A 13,237-nucleotide genomic window follows, 5' to 3' on the forward strand; every position below is an offset into this window, starting at 1 on the left:
TGCCACAGCATAGATGAATCTTAAAAACATTATGCTAGGTGAAAGACGTCAGTTACAAAAACTCACATATTACATGGTTACATTTATATGAAATGTCCAGATAGGCAAATCTATAGAAACAGAAAATAGATGAGTGGTTACGCAAGGCTGTGGGTAGGAAAGATGAGGAATGACTGCTAACAGGTGCAGGGTTTCTTTTGGCGTGAGGAAAGTGTTCTGGAATCAGATAGTGGTGTTGTGTACAGATACACAACTCTGTAAATACAGTAAACTACTGAAATGCATACTTTAAAAGAATGAATTTTACGATTTGTGAATTATATCTCAACTTTTTAAAGAATGAAAGAAATATGAATCATAGCAGCATCTCTCTCAAAAGGTTGCTGTGAAGACTAAAAATAAAGAAAGACCTATAAAGCAATTAGCACAGTGCCAGAATGCATGATAATGGTGGCGATGGTCATGGTGGCGGTGGTGGTGGGGTCATCATCTCAGGGAGGATCTTGTGCTCACAGGCTTAAGGCCTAAATGTTAAACCTATGAGTGATCCATCTGCATTTTGCTTTCTTTTTTTTCCCCCCCTTCTCTTTCTCCCCACAATCCCGTCGCACTGTTCCCAGCCTTTCTGGATCTGGCCCTAGTTCCAAACTCTTCTTTCCAATTCATTCCAGATACCTGCATCTTACTCTTAATAATCTCTGACAGCCTTCTCTCCTGCTTCACTAGCAAAATTAGGATGTGTCAAAACCATCCCAAGTAGCTGCATCTTCTGACATACGGCACTAGCTCAGAGGCTCATTCAACACCCACCCATACAACAAGACAGAAACCTCAGGTGGTCATGTGAAGAGACAAGATAATTTTGGAAACTAGGAGCCTGTGTTATCATTTTAATGAAATAATAAAAGATTTTTTGATTTGCACCCATTTGCAACGTTACTGTGCACAGACAAGCTTCTCAGAGAAGGTGATTCATCAGTCAGCCATCCCATTGCGAGCAGGGGGGAAACAAATCTCCATGCCGTACACATCATAAAAATGGAAATCAAGGAGGCTGTTCATTAATGCAGATTAGTTTTAAGCTGTGCATGGCTTTGCTTTGCCGAGATGAATACATACAGAAGAAATTCTCAGTGGGCCTTGAGTCCTTGGTAATATATAGTCCTTATTACCTCGCTGACTAATGAACCTTCAAGCTCAGGAGAAGCAACTTGTGATCGTCCACGTTCCGTTGCAGATGGACCAGGGATCAGAGCTATCTGGAACATGCTTCCCCATCCAACTCTCTGCCCCCAGCGACCACACCTCTGGTCCAACTCTGCCATCCTAAACTGGTTTGTTCTTACCAAAACTAAAGAAGGATTTGTATTCAGGGCCTCTTCAGCTACTTTTCAACTAAGCAAGTGAGCACCAAGTAATCCAATGAGCTAATTAACAAAAGGAGTTCATGGCTGAATATGCACTGTGTTGTCCCTCAGTGTCAGCATACAAATGTATTTTTAAGAGAGCCCTAAATCCCATAATCTGAGAGGTAGACTAACTGGGAAAATTTCAGGTTTTGAGAAAAAGCAATTGAAGATTTTTTTTCTTTCTTTGTGGACAGAAGGAGCTTTTCAAATGTTTCAGAAATGCTTCAAATCGCACCATGCAGGCAGCGCATACTGCAATCAGATTAGAGCTGATTTTGACTTTGAACCTAACACAGGTGTGTTCAACAGCTCTGAACAGGCACTGCTGATGGCAGGTAGCCTGTCTCTTTTCATTCTTTCCCTTCCTTTTTCCTTTTTTCTCTCTCTCAATCTCTTCCCCTCTCTCTCTTCTTCTCTCCCCTCCCTCCCTCCCATCTCATATTAGCCACTCTTCATGTGCCACTCTACTCATTCTTTCTCCCATAGAATTTGCATAATAAAAATACAAACATCTCACAAAACCAGATGTGGGTCTTTAATGACACCAATCGCCACAACAAAGTCAATCATTCATCCCTTAAATAGCCCAAACCTGTGGTCTCCAAACTTTCTTGAACATGCCTGCATATAAGTAAATGATGTTTAAATGTACCTCCAGTATGTATATATATTTGTTTGTAAATTATGTACAGATACTATTACTATATGCTATAGAAAACACAATATAAAACAGTCAAAAAACTTAAAGGATAAAATTAAAACAGGGTACAGCAAACTTTTTCTTTTTTAAAAAAGATTTTATTTATTCATGAGGGACAGACAGAGAGAGAGAGAGAGAGGCAGAGACACAGGCAGAGGGAGAAGCAGGCTCCATGCAAGAAGCCTGGCATGGGACTAGAGCCCAGGACGCCAGGATCACACCCTGGGCCAAAGGCAGACACTCAACCGCTGAGCCACCCAGGCATCCCAGCAAACTTTTTCTTAAAACACCAGATAGCAGGAGCACTTGGGTAGCTCAGTGGTCAAGCATCTGCCCTTAGTTCAGGCTGTGATCCCGGAGTCCTGGGATTGAGTCCTTTATCAGGCTCCCCGCAAGGAGCCTGCTTCTCCCTCTGCCTATGGCTCTGGCCTCTCTCTATGTGTCTCTCATGAATAAATAAATTATTTATTTTTAAAAAATCATCAAATAGTAAATATTCCAGGCTTTGCAGGCCCTATGATCTTTGCTACAACCACTAACTCTGCCAGCGTCCCATGAATGCAGCCATTGACAATATGTAAACAAATAGGCATGGCTATATTCCAAAAAAGCTTTTTTTTTACAAAGACAAGTGGTGGGTTGAATTCAGCCTGTGGGCCACATTTTGTCAACCCCTGAATTAAAACAGAAATATTAGTAAAAGCCCTAAATACTTTTTCCTGATCCACTGGTGAGCAATATGAGAAGAAATAGGGATAGATTTAATTCACCAATTCTCAGTTGCTACTATAGAATATAATTTGCTTTGTTATTTCTATATACTGAGGTGAAGAGTACAAAACACAGCCAGGTCAAGATGCAAATGTTAAGCTTCAGGCTGACCTCGCTTCTAGGTGTATAATTTATTCTACAAATTATATTTCTCATCAACTCTGTGGTTCAAATTTATGCTTCAACAAAATGTCTTATTACTATGTGTCTTGGACCTTTGGGGTTTCTGGCAAATGATCAAAGACATAGATGCCAAATTAGAAAAATCCCAAGAGGCTATTGAATAATGAACAATAAACTCCTGCTAAAGTCTTAAGACCTGTGTGTGTGTGTGTGTGTGTTAAATTGGCTAAACAAATCCTGTCACCTTGATCTTTAAAAATGTTATTGCTGATGCCATTGTCTTAAATCCAATATGTCTCCCTATTAATCTGTACATAGGAATCTTGGAAATTTTGGTAAGTTATTAAAGTCATCTCTATTGAATACAGTTGAAATTAGAAAAAGAAGAATGAATGTAACAATGTTTGAGTATCAGGCCACACTCACTGATGATTTTTTTTCTTGCCTCTCTGGCACAGAAAATCCTAGCACTTCATTGGCATGTTTAGAACATCAGGTTTTCAACCTTCTCAATACAGAGCCTACTCTCTATGATGCCCTAGTAATAACTTCACCAAAAAAAAAAAAAATGGAACTTACTTTAATCATTTTAGTCAAATTGAATGTGTCAAGGAGAAATACTATGAATAGAGGCAACACTAATTGAAGAATACGTCTGCAGTCCTGACAAACCTAAGTGAGACTGAGAAAAGGAATCACATGCCCCAAGAAGATGCTAGCAATTAGGGAAACTTGGTTCTAATGCAGTTGAAATAAAACCAGTTTCAATGTTCTGAACCTCAGTTTTCTTGTAATATTATTATAATAAATACATGACTTACAGGGCTACTGAGGGATTACAATCAAATGATATATACGAAAATGTCTCAGAGTGCCCGGCACACAACAGGTACTCAGTAAATATCTTGGAGGGTTTTTTTCCTTATATCTCAATATTGTCATATCTAAAACAAAAAATGCCTACTGAATTTATATGATACTATGAACATTCAAGATTTAACTGATAAAAAGAAATATTTGCAAAATGGAAAATTTCAGCTCACAGAGTATATGGGTAAGATTAAAATTAACCCAAATTGTCTTGATATATTGCCATCTCCTCACATTTCACACCAGATGTCTTTTAGTCACCTGAAGAAAAAGAAATCCTCTCCATCTCCCCTTCGAAAGAGTTTGTCCCCTGTTGATGCTAAAGATCCCTCCCCTTTCTGTGTCTACCAGCAAAGGCTCTTCCTTATGCCATTTCAAACACCATCCATGGAGAATATTATGCCTAAAAGACCACTTTTCTATTAGCATATCAATACCAGTCCTGACACACTCAACCCAAACTGAAGGTAATTAAGAAAAACAAAAGAGATAAGCAATTCCCTTTCCTTTTCTTTTGTTTTTTTAGAGGATTTTATTTATTTATTCAAGAGAGACACAGAGAGAGAGGCAGAGACAGGGAGAGGGAGAAGCAGGCAGCCTGACCCTTGCTTGGACTCAATCCCAGGACCCAGGATCACGACTTGAGCCGAAGGCAGACTGTCAACCACTGAGCCAACCTAGGCGTTCCCCTTCTCCTTCTTCAACATCCCAAGATATCACCAGAGGCTCCTAAGCATTTACATTTTTTTAAAGATTTTATTTATTTATTCATGAGAGACACAGAGAGAGAGACAAAGAGAGAGAGAGAGAGAGGCAGAAACACAGGCAGGAGGAGAAGCAGGCTCCTCGCAGGGAGCCCAACATGAGACTCCGTCCCGTGACTCCAGGATCACGCCCTGGGCCAAAGGCAGACACTAAACCACTGAGCCATCCAGGGATCCCAGCATTTACATTTTTTAATAGAAGTTGTTGTACGTGGTCATTCATGTAATATGACTTGAGGGAAGTCATATAGTCTAAATATTCAAAACTGATTACCATATATGACCTAAAATCTTGTCATTACCAACTTTTTTAGTCATAGATAAATTCATCAAATATTTATGGTTTTCCAATCATTAAGGCACATGGTAGGATTGTATTTCTTATTCCTTGTGGTTGGATGTGGTCAAATGACTGGTTCTGGCAAATGAGTGACAGTCAAAAGTCTCATGTATATCACCAGGTTGGAGGATTTAAATGTCAGTGGGAGGGCTTCCGGAGAGCTTTTTCTCTGTTCCTACAGTGACTTGCACCATTCAAGATCGTGGCTGCTCTGCCAACCAAGCAGAAGATACATAACTAGAGCCCACAACCACTTCATGAGAGACAATGTGGCAAGAGCATAAAATAAACCTCTCTTGTTTCAAGTCATTAAGATTTTGAGGTCGCCCCGACTGTCTCTGTCACGACCCTGCCAAGCCGGACGCGCCTCGACGGGAGTGACACCTGTTTCGTGTGGGGACGGAGCACAGGCGTTGGGGTCGGTGTGGAATCCTAGTTGGGACAGAACGCAGGACGGTCGGTGAAAGCGGCCTCTGCCGTTGCTGCCCTCGAAATAGAAGTTGGACGTTTGTGCCGGAGTTTGGTGTAGAGAATAGTCACAGGTCCTTTTGGTGTGGATTGTTTACTTGAGACTTTTCTTGTTTCTCAAGGTAAAACTTCACAACCTAGATGATTCCACTAGTAAATTCAATCAGTCATTTAAGGAAGAAGTAAACTCTTTTTCAAAAATATCCAGAGAGTATATTGTTCAGCATTTTGTATGATCTGCCTGACTTTGATAGAAACATACAACCTACCAAGACTGAATCATGAAATGGAAAATGTGAAAGACCAGTTACCCTGAGGAGATTGTATCAGCAATAAAAAATCTCCCAAAAAACAAAAGTCCAGGACCAGATGTCTTCACTGATAAATTCTACCATTCAAAGAAGAATCAAACTTTTCGAGAAAACAGAACAGATTGGAACTCTTCCAAACTCATTTTATGAGGCCAGCATTAGCCTAACAATGAAACCAGTCAAGGATGCCACAAGAAAAGAAAATCCCAGGCCAATATATTAGATGAACATATATGCAAAAATTTTCGGTGTAATTATTAACAAACTGAATTCAGCAATACATTAAAAGGATCACATACCATGATCAAATGGGATTTATTCCAAGGATGCAAAAATGGTTCAATATCCACAAAATAGTCAATGTTTTATGCCACACTAACAAAAAGAAGGATAAAAAAACATATCTCAATAGATTCCAAAAAGCATTTGACAAAATTCAATATCCATTTATGATGAAAACTTTCAACAAAGTATGTACAATGTATTTCAACATAATAAAGGGCATATATGAACAATGAACATCATACAAAAGAATGAAAAGCTCATAGTTTTTTCCTCTTAGATCAGGAACAAGACAAGGATACCCACCTCACTGTTTTTATTCCACATAGTATTGGAAGTCCTAGTTGGAGCAGTTAGGTAGAAAAAGAAATAAGGACATCTGAATAGGAAAGAAAGAGGTAAAACTCATTTGTGCTATTTGCAAATGACATGATATTATATATAGAAAACCTAAAGAGTCAATCAAGAAACTGTTTGAACTAATAAACAAATTCACTAAAGTTGTAGGATACAAAATGAATATGCAAAAATCTGTTGTATGTCTATATACTAACAAAGAATTACTAGAGAAATTAAGAAAATAATCATATTTGTAATTGCATCAAAGATAATAAAATACCTAGGAATAAATTTAACAAAGAAGTGAAAGACCTCTATATTGAAAACTATAAAACATTAATGAAAGAAACTAAAGAAGACACAAATGGAAAGCTATTCCAATGGCATTTTTCATGGAAATACAAGGAAAAAAATCCTGAAATTTGTATGGAACCATAAAGATCCTGAAGAGTCAAAGCAATCTTGAGAAAGGACAGAGCTGGAGGCATCACACTTTTTGATTTCAAGCTATATTATGGAGCTATAGTAATTAAAACACTATGGTATTGGCATAAAAACAGACACATAAATCAATGTAACAGAATATAGAGCCCACAAATAAACCCACACATATATGATCAATCAGTATATAGCAACAGATCAAATAATATAAAAGGGAAAGGGCAAGGATCCCTGGGTGGCTAGTGGTTTAGTGCCTGCCTTTGGCCCAGGGCGTGATCCTGGAGTCCCTGGATTGAGTCCCACATCAGGCTCCCTGCATGGAGCCTGCTTCTCCCTCTGCCTGTGTCTCTGCCTCTCTCTCTGTGTGTCTCTCATGAATGAATGAATAAATAAATAAATAAATAAATAAATAAATAAATAAATAAATAAAATATTTTTAAAATAGGTGGGGGAAGGGCAGTCTCTTCAGTAAATGATGTTTGGAAAACTGAACACTCATATATGCAAAAGAATGAAACTGGACCAGTCTTATACCATATGCAAAATTAACTCAAAATGGATTAAAGATTTGAATAGAAAACCTGAAACTCTAGAACTTGTGGAAGAAAACATAGGTTGCATGCTCCTTGTCATAGGTCTTGGCAATAATTTTTTGAATCTGACATTGAAGGTAAGAACACCAAAAACAAAAGTAAACTCGTGGGACTACACCAAACTAAAAAAGTTTTTGCACAGCAAGGGGAACCATCAAATCAAAGGGCATCCTGCAGAATGGGAGAAAATATTTGTAAATCATGTATCTGATAAGGGGCTAATATCCAAAATATAAACTTACAATTCAATAGCAAAATTATAATCTGTTTAAAAAATGGGTGAAAGATTTGAATAAACACTTTTACAAAGAAGAAATAAAGATGGCAACCAGGTACATAAAAAGATGCTTTATATCACTAATCATAAGGAAAATCCAAATAAAAACCAAAATGGTAACATCTCACACCTGTTAGAATGGCTGTTTTCAAAAAGACTGGCAATTACAAGTGTTGGTGATGACGTGGAAAAATTTGAATCTTTATACACTGTTGGTAAATAGGTGCAGCCACTATGGAAAACAGTATGGAGGTTTTTTAAAAAAATAAAAATAGAACTACCATATGATTCAGCAATTATACTTCTGGGTATTTATCTAAGGAAAATGAAAATTTTTCAATTGGGTAAAATTTATGCACCACTATGTTCATTGTAGCATTATGTACAATAGTAACATGGGCTCCTCTTTCTTTAGCATGGCAGCTTACTCATTTAAAGTTAACATTCTTATCTCCTTTAAGTAATGAGGTGAGGTCCACACCACATTATCTCTTTTTTGGTTAACTTAAAGCCAACTGATTAAGAGACTTAATTACATATGCAAATATGTTTGCTAATTAACTCCATACAGTAATGGGAGTAGTATATCCTTATATTCACAATTCCAGTCTACGTTCAAAAGGAGAGGATTACATAGTATGTGTATAAAATTTTGGAGATCTTAAAGTTCTGTTTATTATAATCAGTCAGTACCATGTGAACTAATGAAATGGAGGTGTCACATCCATTTTCTCTGTATTCCTCTCATGTAGTGCAGTTTTCAATGAATATTTGTTGAGTAAAAGAAAAAAAACAATTGAATGGGTGAATATTATTATTATTGTAACTTGCCAGTGCTGAACATAACAAGGAGCAAGGACTTAAGTTATGTATTGCCAACATAAATTGAAAGTACAAATTTTGTTGAGATTTTGGACTTTGAAGTACTTGTAAAGTGGTCATTTTAAGTTTTTTCCTCCCTGTGTGTTGATTTTGAGCAGCTTGTTAGGGTCCTGTTTTTCCCCATAAATCAAAACTTAGTCAGAATTTTGTGGCTTCTCTAGCCACTTCTCTAGCTTCTTTAGTAAATAAAGATTTACTAAAATTAAAAAAAAAGAGATTTTGAGGTCATTTGTTAATGAGTTATAACAGAGCCTATCCAAGAGTTACTCCAACAAAACTAGTCATTGAGTTTCCCTTAAAGGTAGATTTTAACTCAGTGTTATCAGTAATTAATACACAAACAATCAATTAACAAATTAACCCTAGGAAAGAGCTCATTTTTAAAGCAATGAAACATGGATACAGAAACCATTAACACTCAGTATTCCAACATAGAGCACAGTGCCACGGAAGGGATTCTAGAGCTGGACAGTCTAGGAGCTTCCTATGAGCATACAATGACCTGAGAGCTATAATATGTCTATAGTTAACAATCAGTATCATTATAATTGCAAATATTTAATGAGAACTTACTATATACTAAACATTGTGCTAAGAGCTTTACATCAAATGTTATCTCCTTTAGTCCTTAGGAAGCAAAAAGCTATCCCAAATTTATGTGGGTGATGAAGAAAGCAATAAAAAGATAAATTACTTACAGGTCTATCTAAAACCAAACCAGTCTCTCAAACAGATAATAGATATAAAGAGGTAGATGACAGATGGATGGATGGAAGGAAGGAAGGAAGGAAGGAAGGAAGGAAGGAAGGAAGGATTACATATATAAAAGCAAATTAATCGTCCCTTATTTAGCAATATTGAATATTTGCATTGCAGATTCTTGCCAAAAAACATAACTTCCAGTTCTCTGTTCTCTGGTCCTTATCCAAAGTTCAATGACAAAAAATCATTTTTCCCCCCAGGAGACTATCTGCAGACTATGCACTCTACGCCTTCTTCGAGATCAATAGCTCTTAATAATTGGGAGGAGGGCACAGACTCCCCATCAATCTTATTTTCCTAGAAAAATATATGTACACAGAATTCTACAAGATCCACAGAGAGACTTTGAGCCTCATTATGGATTCCTGAGGGGAACCTGGTCACTAAATGGCATTTTCTAGTAACTGCCTTTGGGCCCCTGGACTTTGCCTCTAGAAGCACACATTCCGAGTCACATGCTGAGTCCTTTTCCTATCCCTACAGATACCTGCATTGAGGCTTGATGCAAAGGAATACTCTGATACGTGCATCTTACAGTAGCGTGGTTCTCAGACCCACATGATGCATCCTCCACAAAACACAAGAGAAGATACAGACAGGAGGAAGTTTGATAAAGGTGACTTCTCAGCTCAGATGGAGGATGCTGTCTTTGGCCTGCTCAGCATGAGGTCCAGCCAGGCCCAAGCAAGCCCTTATGCTAAACCTCTCATACCCCAAATATACCATCTTGAAACACAACGTAATTATGTTATATAGGATTGCGAAACCAACCCACCACATTTCACCCCCTTAAATGTTACCCTTTATGGGGCCAAACTGCCTCCTGACTCTGGCTTCTCTCCCAGTGTTGTCTAATCTTCCTCGTACCAAATTTCCCCAAGTCTAGACACCCATGGCTGCTGAAAGAGGAAATCTCTCTCTCTTGAGAAGATAAGTGTCCATGTAAAATTAAGTGAGAAAAACAAGTTATGGCTTTACATGCAAAATGAACAACTGCTCTATCATTATTTATAAAAACAACGGGAAAAACACCAAAATGCTAATAGCAGTTATCTCTAGAGGGTGAGATGGATAGTGAGAGTTCTGTTTATAGTATTTGCTGGGTTTTTTCCAAATTTTTTATATAAGCATACATTTATAATGTTCATAATCAGAAAAAAATAAATGCCATAAAAAGTGTGTGAGAACCATTAGCTCTTGCTAGCATCTGCAAATACACTGCTAGCCCTTACAGTAGAGACAGACAAGGGACAAATATTTATGTACTAACAACCATTTGTTCATTATTTCATTTAATCCTCACGACAGGACTGTGTTATAAACGTTGTCCACTTGTTTAACTGAAAGGGAAAAAACTGAGATTTATGGAGGTTTAAGAAATGAACCCACAATCAAAAGACTAAGAAGCAGAGGAGCTGAATTTTAAATTCAGCCCTGTCTGTCTTCTACAACCTGGATGGTCTCTACTGCTCCTCAAATGACAGAAACAGTCAAACAATAAAACTGTTAAAGTGATATTTTACCTTGCAAGTCTGAGACAGGGCTGGTGACGAAACTGCTATGCTTTGCTTACGGTGCCCATGCTAGAAGGAAAATGGAAATTTCTCCCTCTTTTAATGCTGAGGCTGCCCACCCACCAGCACACGACTTCTCTCCATGATGCATAAGGAAGTTGCAGAACCTGAAGAAATGTGAGAACTTAACTCAGTAGTCCAGTCGTGAGCCTTAACAGGGAACTAAGGTCGCTGCCTGAAGGAGCAGGCCAAGAGACAGCAGCCACCACTCCAGGACACAGGCTCCCACGCAGGCCTGCCCAGCTTCCTAATACTTTCCCTAAAGTTTCCTGGAGAAAAGCAGTGTTTCTCCTCATAGCAGGGCCAGCCCAGGGCTGGGAGGAAGTGGCACCTGGCTGGGATTCGCATCAGATGGCTGCACGGCGGCTCCACGGCTCCAAGCCTGGTGCTTAGGAGGTCGGCTTGCTGCTTCACCCCAGTTATCTTTCTGTGAAGAAACACTCTGCATAATTTACAGAGCCTGCACCGCTAATCTCCACCAGCTGTCTCATAAATGCCTGTGTTGAACCAAAGTGAGGCTTCAGGGAGCCAGAGGAAGAGCCAGAAGAATTCCTTTTGATGGGTCATCTTTGACAGCTATGACTTTAAAATAACCAGGCTTTGGAGGCATTCCGTAAACCTGTGTATATATCAGAGCGTCACTGATGCCAAGAGCACCCTGATACCTTCTCATCCTTCTCAAGTATGACTGTAAAGAAACAAGAGAAAACCATCTCATGGCAGCACTAGGAATAGGGAGGGGTGGACCACTGCCCAATCAGAAATGCTTCCAGTCTTCCAGAAGTTAAAAAAATGATGTTCTGGTCCATAAATAGATGGGCGAGGCCACAGCCAGAACATGCCAAGGAGAAAAGTCCATAGGGTGGGAGATGAGCTTCCCCTTAGGTGAGCAGTTCCTCCATGACTTGGAATATACCAATTACCACACACTAGGTGGCTTAAACCAACACCAATGATCTTATCTTTCACTTTGGGAGCAATTTCAGAAGTCTAAAATGGGTCTTACTGAACCAAAGCCAAAGCTGTGTTCCTTCTGTAGATTCTAGGGGAAAATCTGTTTCTATGGCTTTGCCAGCTTCTAGAGGCTGCCCACATTCCCTGGTTTGTGGCCAAGCACCCTGCCAACGCCCCCATTGTCACATCTCCTTTTCTGACTCTGACCTTGCCCCCTACCTCTTACAAGAACCTTTATGATTATTTGAGCCATCTGGATAATCCAGGCTACTCTCCCCAACTCAAGATCCTTAATTTAATCACATTGCAAAGTTCCTATTGCTAGGTAAGTCAGCATATTCAGAAGTTCCAGAGATTAAGATGTGGACATCTTTGGGGACCATTATTTTGCCTAACACATGTGACAAGGAGATACGGAGTGAAATGAGAAGCAGGACAAGAAGGAAGTCTTTCGATACGAGATAGTTCTAAGCAGCTACACAAGTTGGTGTCACATTTTGCAATCAGAACAACTGGCAACACCGCAATGTTTGCCCTCGGGATCAAGCTGGATAAACGCTCTCCAAAAGTCAAACAGTCTGCAATGCAAGGTCTGGGTTCCTACACAAAAGAGAAGGATCAAGAACATACAGAACAACTAGTGCCAAAGGAAAGAGAGATGGGAGGGTTTTAAAGTTTTTAGTTAGTATCCTCACAAGGATTTTAAAGGTTTTACATTCATTTAACAAGAATGGTTGAGGCACTTTGGTGGCTTAGTTGGTTAAGTGTTTGACTCTTAATTTTGGCTCCGGTCATAATCTCAGGGTTGTGAAATCCGGCCCTGTGTGGGGCTCCACACTGGGCATGGAACCTGCTTAAGATTCTCTCTCTCTCCCTTTCCTCCTTCCCCCTACTCTCTCTTGCTCGCTCACTCTCTCCCTCCCCTCCCCCACTTCTAAAAAAGAAAAAGAAAAAAGGAGAGAATAATCTGCCATGAAAAGGAAGCAATTCTATAAAGATTCTTGGAAAATAAGATAGTGATTTGTAGAACAAAAAGACGACAGGTAGCCTAGATAAAGTTGAGAACAATCTCAAATTCTAAGGCATAGAGAGACAAGGGCAGAGAATATGAATGAGATGGAAGATAAATCCAGTTTTAAAACAACAGTTTTAGAATGAGAAGGAAAAAAAAAGAAAAATAAATTAAGGAGTATAAATACTCAACAAAAATTTTCCCAAACTGAAGAGACAGATGATTCTTCTTTTGAGAGAGCCAGATGAGGGCTGAGCACACATCCCCACAAAATTATAGACCACCACAATGAGAGAAAAGACTCAAAAGTCTCCACAAAGATTACAATTAAAAAAAAAAACCAAACAAATAAATAAAACACCTCA

General features: G+C 38.8%; 1 protein-coding gene across 1 annotated transcript in view; it reads right to left on the reverse strand.

Annotated features, from left to right (window-relative positions):
• Positions 1-11,598, reverse strand: part of DPP10 (dipeptidyl peptidase like 10) — a 1,540,096-nt gene extending 1,528,498 nt beyond the window's left edge. Inside the window, exon 1 of the mRNA XM_072757585.1 lies at positions 10,856-11,598. The gene's annotated coding sequence lies outside the window, so the exon portion shown is untranslated. The remainder of the gene's footprint in view (positions 1-10,855) is intronic.
• Positions 11,599-13,237: the final 1,639 nt, after the last annotated feature.

This window comes from Vulpes vulpes, chromosome 5 (assembly GCF_048418805.1).
Source record: "Vulpes vulpes isolate BD-2025 chromosome 5, VulVul3, whole genome shotgun sequence".
Classification (NCBI taxonomy): Eukaryota; Metazoa; Chordata; class Mammalia; order Carnivora; family Canidae; genus Vulpes; species Vulpes vulpes.